Raw genomic sequence first — 8,533 nt, 5'->3', positions numbered from 1 at the left:
ATTGCCTTGTTCAATTGGTTGGAAAATGTGAAGTTTCCAGATGTGTATGTTTCGAATTTGAGTCGATGTCTAGACACAGACAAGTATAAATTATTTGGTATGAAAAGTCATGATTGCCATGTGTTCATGCAATGATTAATGCCTATTGCCTTTCGTGAGCTACTTCCTAGTAAAGTGTGGCAAACACTTACGGAATTGAGCTTATTTTTTAAGAATCTCACCTCAACTGTTCTTCGAGTGGTGAACATGGAGAGATTAGAGGCAGACATCCCACAGATCTTGTGTAAGTTAGAGCTTATATTTTCTCCTGGATTCTTTAACTCAATGGAACATGTGTATGTACACCTGCCATATGAAGCAAGGATTGTTGGACCTGTACAATATAGATGGATGTATCCTTTTGAGAAGTTATGAACTTTTTATGCTCTTATTATGACAAGTATGCTAAACATGACTTTATGGATTTAATGGTCTATTCATTTACTTTTATAGGCACCTTCGAACTCTTAAAAAAATAATAAGGAATAAAGCTAGTGTCGAGGGTTCAATTTGTGAAGCATACTTGAAGATGGAATCAACACAATTATTTTCTTATTATTTTGAACCTCATATCATGACACGTAATCATAATGTGGCCCGTAATGATGATGGTGGTGTTATGGAAGATATTGAAGGAAATTTATCAGTATTCACCCGTCCAGGCCGACTATGGGGAGAAGGAAAAGAGAGAACTTTGTCCCTCGAAGAAATCAAGGCAGTCCAAACTTATATTCTACTAAATTGTGTAGAGGTTGAGCCGTTTGTAAGGCATCATTTTTAATAATAATAAATATATCCATATATTTTGAGTCTGTATTTAACTTATTTTGTTGCAATGAAGTATGTACATACAACGGTTGCAAGAAGAATTTCCCAATTTATCTCAAGATCAAATAAATCAGAGTCTCGAAACGTATTTTGTCATATGGTTCAAGGAATATGTTAGACTATAAAAATCATTATCTTTTAAGCAATTATATACTTGAATTGGCTTGTTATATTTAACTAAGTCTTATAATTTTTATGAAATAGGTTCGATGCAATCACATTGAGAACCAATTCTTGCGTAGTCTTGCTCATGGACCATTAATAAGCGCAAAATGTTATCCGGTGTATTTTGTTAACGGATACAAATTTCACACGGAATGTCATGGTAGTGAAACATCAACAATGTAGAGTTTTTATCTCGGATCCAAATGTTGGTGACTATTATGGACGGATACAAGAGATTATACAATTGGAATACCGCAAAAAACCTTTAAATCAAACTGTGTTATTCAAGTGTGAATGGTTTGATCCAACTGTGAATGTTGGTGTCAAGGATCATAACCAATACAAATTAGTCGATGTGAACCATCGCCGTCGTTTTAGAAAGTACGAACCTTTTATTCTTGCGATGCAAGCAACTCAAGTGTGTTATGTGCCTTATCCTAGCACAAAAAAGGACAATGATGATTGGATAGCTGTTTTGAAAGTTAAACCTCGGGATTTTATTGAACTTCCTGATGAGGCAATAACATCAACTCTAGAATCGAATCTTCCATTCCAAGTTGAAGATGTTAAAGTCCATTTGATAGATATGAATTTCACCATTGATGAGAATATAATCTTACATGATCCAAATGGGAATGTAATTAAAATGGTTAAACCCATTGATGATAGACTATTGATAGAGCATCAAGGGTTTGAAGAACAATCTTCAGAAGACGAGTATGAAACGGAGGATGAAAATGAGGAGGATGATGAGGAAGAGTTTGAAGAAGAAACAGATGATGGCTAGTGTGTTGATAAAAATGCATTACTATATTTTTATGGAGTTTTGTTTTTCTATTAATCTGTGTGGTATGTTATAAGTCATATATCTATTTTGTAGTATAATTTATAGAGAATCAAATCGAATACCACGTTTGTAGTAATTTAAATGGTATAATACTCTTCTAGCTTACGTTGTGTTGTGCCTCTTTTTACATTAGTCTGACTCTTTTTTTGTAGCAGTAGAATAATATTTATTATCAACTTAATAGTGTTACCTGATTAATCTGTCTAAATTCAGAATTAATTGGAGCCAAGATCGTTGTATTTTGGTCTAAAAAGGTTATCAAATTCAACAATTCAGTGAGTAGTTCAAGCATTGGATAGATCAGGTATTTTTTATATTGTGTTATGTCTCTTTGTATCAATTTAATAGTGTCTTTCTGATATTGTCTTTAGCAGAATATTTTATGTGCAGCCGGACACTATTCCAAATAATGTGTGGGAAAGTTGGTTTAGACTTTAGAAAGATCCTAAGTGTGTTAAAAAGTCAGAAATAAATGCAAAACAATCGTTGTGCTGGGAGCAGAGTTGCCACTGGGACTCACACAGGTGGCTCTATCAGTGTTGGAGAGCATCGCAAGAGACTTGTAAGTGGATATAAAATATCTGAAAATCTCATTTAAGTTTGCACTAATTCGAATCTGAAAATCTTATTTAAGTTCGGTAAGTTATGAGTTGTGGATTGTCTATTGTTCTGTTTTTAATATACTGTGCTTGAAATTATTGTTTGAGAATTTCTTTTCGAAAAATTTGGGTTGTCAATGTGTGCCTAAATTGTAGTTAGCGGTTGGATAAATGGATTTTAGGTGTTGATTTCTTTCTTGCTAGCTGTTGAGCTTTCTATTTACAAGAGTGCCATCTTTCTTGGTGACCTAGCTATAGGCTAATCTATTTTCTTGGATGATAATATCTTATGATCTTTTTTACGCCGTCCATGTCTACTTACTTGACCTATATTCTATTTTTCTTTTTCATCTATCCAGATCACTTGCACTTCTTTCCAAAAGCAGAAACTATATTTCTTACTTTGTCACCTTTTCACTTTTACATAAACTTTCATGGTAAACTCTTGTTTAATATTAGTATCTAACAAAAGCGTAGTCATTCTATATTTTCTGAAACTGAGCCGTAATTAAGTTAGATAGAGTAGTGAAGGCTCACCTAAGAATTCATGACATAAGCTCACCTGCACCACTCTGTCGTAGGAAACTTTTGCTGATAATTTTGTACTAGTTTCTTGGTGACTAGAGCATTTGTTCTTGTTAGTAATGCACACTTCATTTCATTTGTGTTGTCGGGTTATGGTGGTTAAGAATTGGGATGATCTTCTTGTTGTGGAACTTGTTAACTGACGTTTTTGTAAATTGTTGAATGATTGTATTGTGACTTGATTCCTTGCAAAACCGTGGATTCTGTTGAGATGCTAGTTATGGATTATAATGATTCATGATTTAGGTAGCCTAAGTTCCTTTGGAGTTGGAGAAATTAGTCTGTATTGGTTTTGCTTAAACTGATGCTCCAGTTGCATGCTGTCCTTCTTACATTCTCTTTTAGGATTCATGTCCTTGAGAGTTAGTAATTAAGTTATTTGTAACTTAGCACATGCTTGGATGAACAACTTAGGCCACGAGTAGCTAGATAATACATATGGTATTAAAGACTGCAAAGAGTGTATTAGTGTGATGCATAGGACTTGTGCTTCAGTATTAGATTGACGGTGTACTGCTGAAAGTGTTGGGATGGTATACTGTTTGGTGCTTGTTATTGTTAGAAAAAACTGGGATGGAATTATTAGTGGGATGCATAGGACTTTCTGAAGTGGGATTACTGTAGTCACGGCGAGTTACATTTATGTAACCGTTTTTCAAATGGAAATCCTATACTCTTCCTCTTTATACATTCTGAAATCTGCTTCTGCCCATATATAAGTTTCAGGCAAATGTTTTACACTTGTTTAGCTTCATGTGCTAGGCTACCCTTTATAGTAAGTATGCAACATTGGAACTTATTATTTTTATAAGTCTATGGGATGCAATGCTAGGTGAATATATTGTTCAGTCTTCACATAATCTTTACCTTTTTGAATATGTTGTTCTCTGGATTTGTATTGTCTGAAATAATCATTAAGGTTCCCTTTATTGAGGTTCAAAGGTAATACTTACTAGCTTTTTTCTTTCAGCAGTATACTGCTGAAAGTGCTGGGATGGTATACTGTATTGTTATTTTTGAATCTTTACCTTTTTGAATATGTTGTTCTACTGGAATGTGTTTGAGGCAATCTAGTTTGAACTCCCCTTGATTCACATCTACTTCATCTTCTAAATCTAGCTGCAAAATTGAACTAATAAATCAGAATACTACTCTAACTAGTCACAATTTGATTCTGATGAATCAGAATCTAGCTCTGTAGACCAGCATGAGCTGTGGGTTTTAAAGGGGCTGGTTTTCTTGGTGTTTCAACAATATGCATATCAGTTTTGAGCATTTGTTTTTGTTGCTCTATCTTCTTAATTGAATAACTTTTGTATAGGCTGTTAAAAAGGGTCGAGATCCAACACCATGTGAGTTGCATTTGCACGTCCATACACATGGTAATGATGGAAAATCTTTTGTTGCTGAGAAATCCCGAATCGTACATGTAAGATAACTTTTTCAATAATTTTATTGACTTTACTTTCATATATTTTTTCATTTTGTAAATTGAATGCTCAATATTATTTAGTCTTTTTATTTCACTAATTATTAACTCTTCTATAGGAAAAATATCAGAAGATAGTACAACAAAATATCAGAAAATATCAGTGTAAAACATATTATCAAGCCGCGGGATGAGAAAAGAAAAGAAGAGTATATGGTCTTGGATCTCAATCAAAATGCTACAACGGGCCAAATCTTCATGGCTCTTTTGGATCTGATGCTACATCGTCAGCAACACCTCCAAATGCTCAATCAACACCGACAGGGAATCTGGATGGTTTAGTGATGCGATTGATTCCTGTACTAACAGATCATATAATTCCTGTAATCGTTGAGCGGGTACGCGAATTAGTTTCCTTACCCTCGCATCAGCCAAATACTGATCTTACCAACCACCCATTAGATGTGGCACCTACAGTTCCTACATCTTCTACTGTTGCTAACACTGATGAGGTTCATGCATTGGGTTCTGATGATGACCGTAACTCTCCAGCCTTGCATAGTTAGCCTACTTTGTTTGGACTTTATTGTTAGTCCTTGTGGATTTTTTGTACTTAACGATACTGTTATATGCATTATGCTATATATTTTGGACCTTGTTGAATATATTGTTAATTTATATTAATATCAGTGAGTTTTTATTAAGTGTATTTAATAGCTTTTATGTAATATGCTTGAACATAGTACATTTAAAATAATAAATAAAAAGAATTTTAAAAAATCAACGATATATTAAAAATAAATTAGCGACAGATACTTTCCGTAGCTAAAATTATCGCGTAAAATTAAATCTTGCGACGAATCGGCGACAAAAGGTTTTTATTGCAAAAAGCATGGAGAATTAGCTATAACACGTTTAGCGACGGACGATTTCGTCGCTATAAGAACAAACGACGTATTTTGTTATGTATTGCAGCGACGAAAGGCGTCAAAATAGCGACAGAAACAAGCAATATAGTGACGGTTATTTCCCTCGCTAAACTTTGCTATAGATATATGTCGTCGCTAATTCTGCGACGATTCGGTATTTTTCGTCGCTATAAGCCTAGCTACGAGCATTTTAGGGACAAATTTGAATCCGTCGCTAAACAACTGTAGCGACGAAATGTGAAGCCGTCGCTAAATGCTATTGTTTTTATAGTGTTCTTTGAATCCCTTTCGGTCTAACTCTGTTCCAAAACTAAGGCAAATGAGGGATAGCAAGACTGATTTATAGGGCTTTCGTTTGATACAAGCTAATATTCAAGAGGCACCCAGCCTTGGGAGGGGCATCAAGTCAACCCCGACTGGCAATGGTGGCTGATGCTTTGAAAGGATAAATTCAAATTAAAAGTGCCTACAAGGCAAAATGAAGTTGAATAGGTTAAGTCCCAAGTGGCTAACCATATTGGCAAAGTTAGAAAAGCCAAAGGTTCCCCAATGCTCTGAAATTGAAAGTTGTGGAGGAAAGAAGTCGAAAGTGGATGCCACAAAGGCAAAATAAAGTTGAAAAGGTTAAGTCCCACGCGACCAACCGTCATGTAAAAGTTTGAAAAGTCAAAGGCTCTCCGGGGCCAGAAATGCAAGTGGTATTCACGAAACATCTAGTGGCAGGTTGAAATCATCATCAAAAGAAGATGGGCACAAAGCCAAGCTACCAAAGGCATCAAGGCCACAAACCGACCACCACTTTTTAAAACTCACAATTTTTCTTTGTTTGTAGCAGGAACAAAGCAGTGCAGAATGGCGCTTCCTAAAGAACAAATGTCACAAAAGGTGAGTTTCACAAAATCTCTATTTTCTTTTATTTTCAGCATGCATCACTATTATAGATTATTTTTGTAGCTTAACCCAGGTAGAACCTTTTCGCCTAGAGGGATTCAGCTCATAGTTCCGGGTAGAAGTACTCTTCGCCCAGGCTATTTTTCGTAGCTTAACCCAGGTAGAACATTTTCACCTAGAGCGATTCAGCTCATAGTTCCGGGTAGAAGTACTCTTCGCCCAGGCTATTTTTCGTTGCTTAACTCAGGTAGAACCTTTTCTCCTAGGGGGATCCAGCTCATAGTTTCCGGGTAGATATACTCTTCGCCCAAGTTGTTTTTCGTAGCTTAACCCAGGTAGAACCTTTTCGCCTAGGTGGATCCAGCTCATAGTTTCCGGGTAGAAGTACTCTTCGCTCAAGTTATTTTATGTAGCTTAACCCAAGTAGAACCTTTTCGCCTAGAGGGATCCAGCTCATAGTTTCCAGGTAGAGGTACTCTTTGCCCAGGCTATTTTTCGTAGCTTAACTCAGGTAGAACCTTTTCACCTAGGGGGATCCAGCTTAGAGTTTCCGGGTAGAACTGCTCTTCGCCCAGGTTATTTTTTGTAGCTTAACCCAGGTAGAACCTTTTCGCCAAGGGGGATCAAGCTCATAGTTTCCGGGAAGAAGTACTTTTTGCTCAGGTTGTTTTACGTAGCTTAACCCAAGTAGAACCTTTTTGCCTAGGGGGATCCAGCTCATAGTTCCGGGTAGAAGTACTCTTCGCTTAGGCTGTTTTTTGTAGTTTAACCCAGGTAGAACCTTTTCGCCTAGGGGGATCCAGCCCATAGTTTTCGGGTAGAAGTACTCTTCGCCCATGCTGTTTTTTGGAGCTTAACCCAGGTATAACCTTTTCGCCTATGGGGATCCAACTCATAATTTTCGGGTAGAAGTACTCTTCGCCCAGACTTGCTTTTCGTATCTTAACTCAGGTAGAACCTTTTCACCTAGGGGATCCAACTCATATTTCCGGGTAGAAGTACTCTTCGCCCAGGTTTGCTTTTTGTAGCTTAATTCGGGTAGAAGTACTCTTTGTACAGGCTTGCTTTTCATAGTTTAACCCAGGTAGAACCTTTTCGCCAAGGAGATTCAGCATTTTCTTTTCAGTAATACAGGGCACCAGCCCCTGGTTACATTTCCCTTTCAGTAATACAGGGCACCAACCCCTAGTTACATCTGGTTACATTTCCTTTTTTTTTTTCAGTAATAGAGGGCGCCAACCTCTGGTTACATTTCCTTTTCTGTAATACAAAGCGCCAACCCCTGGTTACATTTTCTTTTCAGTAATACAGGGCACCCACCCCTGATTATATTTCCTTTTCAGTAATACAGGGTACCAACCCTTGGTTACATTTCCTTTTCAGTAATACAGGGCGCCAACCCCTGGTTACATTTCCTTTTCAGTAATATAGGGCGCCAACCCCTGGTTACATTTCCTTTTCAGTAATACAGGGCGCCAACCCCTGGTTATATTTCCTTTTCAGTAATACAGGGCGCCAACCCCTAGTTACATTTCCTTTTTTTTTTGCAGTAATAAAGGGCGCCAACCTCTGGTTACATTTCCTTTTCTGTAATACAGAGCGCTAACCCCTGGTTACATTTCCTATTTAGTAATACAGGGCACCTACCCCTGATTATATTTCCTTTTCAATAATACAGGGCACCAACCCTTGGTTATATTTTCTTTTCAGTAATACAAGGCGCCAACCCCTGGTTACATTTCCTTTTCAGTAATACAGGGCGCCAACCCCTGGTTACATTTCCTTTTCAGTAATACAAGGCGCCAACCCCTGGTTATATTTCCTTGTTAGTTATACAGGGCGTCATACCCTGATTACATTTCTTTTTCAGTAATACAGGGCGTCAACCCCTGGTTACATTTCCTTTTCAGTAATACAGGGCGCCAACCCCTGGTTACATTTCCTTTCCAGTAATACAGAGCTCCAACCCCTGGTTACATTTCCTTTTCAGTAATACAAGGCACCAACCCCTGATAACATTTCCTTTTCAGTAATACAGGGCGCTAACCCCTAGTTACATTTCCTTTTCAGTAGTATAGGACGCCAACCCCTGGTTACATTTCCTTTTTCAGTAATGCATGACACCAACCCCTGGTTACATTTCCTTTTCAGTAATACAGGGTACCAACCCCTAGTTATATTTCCTTTTCAGTAATACAGGGCGCCAACCTCTGATTACATT

The 8,533-nt window shown here is 37.2% G+C and overlaps 1 pseudogene; it reads left to right on the top strand.

The window, feature by feature from the left end:
* The first annotated feature begins 1,189 nt into the window (after positions 1 to 1,189).
* Positions 1,190 to 5,172, top strand: LOC142172148 (uncharacterized; annotated as a pseudogene).
* The last annotated feature ends 3,361 nt before the right edge of the window (positions 5,173 to 8,533 follow it).

This window comes from Nicotiana tabacum, chromosome 17 (assembly GCF_000715075.1).
Source record: "Nicotiana tabacum cultivar K326 chromosome 17, ASM71507v2, whole genome shotgun sequence".
In the NCBI taxonomy this organism is placed as follows: Eukaryota; Viridiplantae; Streptophyta; class Magnoliopsida; order Solanales; family Solanaceae; genus Nicotiana; species Nicotiana tabacum.
The sequence above is the reverse complement of the archived record's forward strand: the minus strand, read 5'-3'. Positions and strand labels throughout refer to the sequence as shown.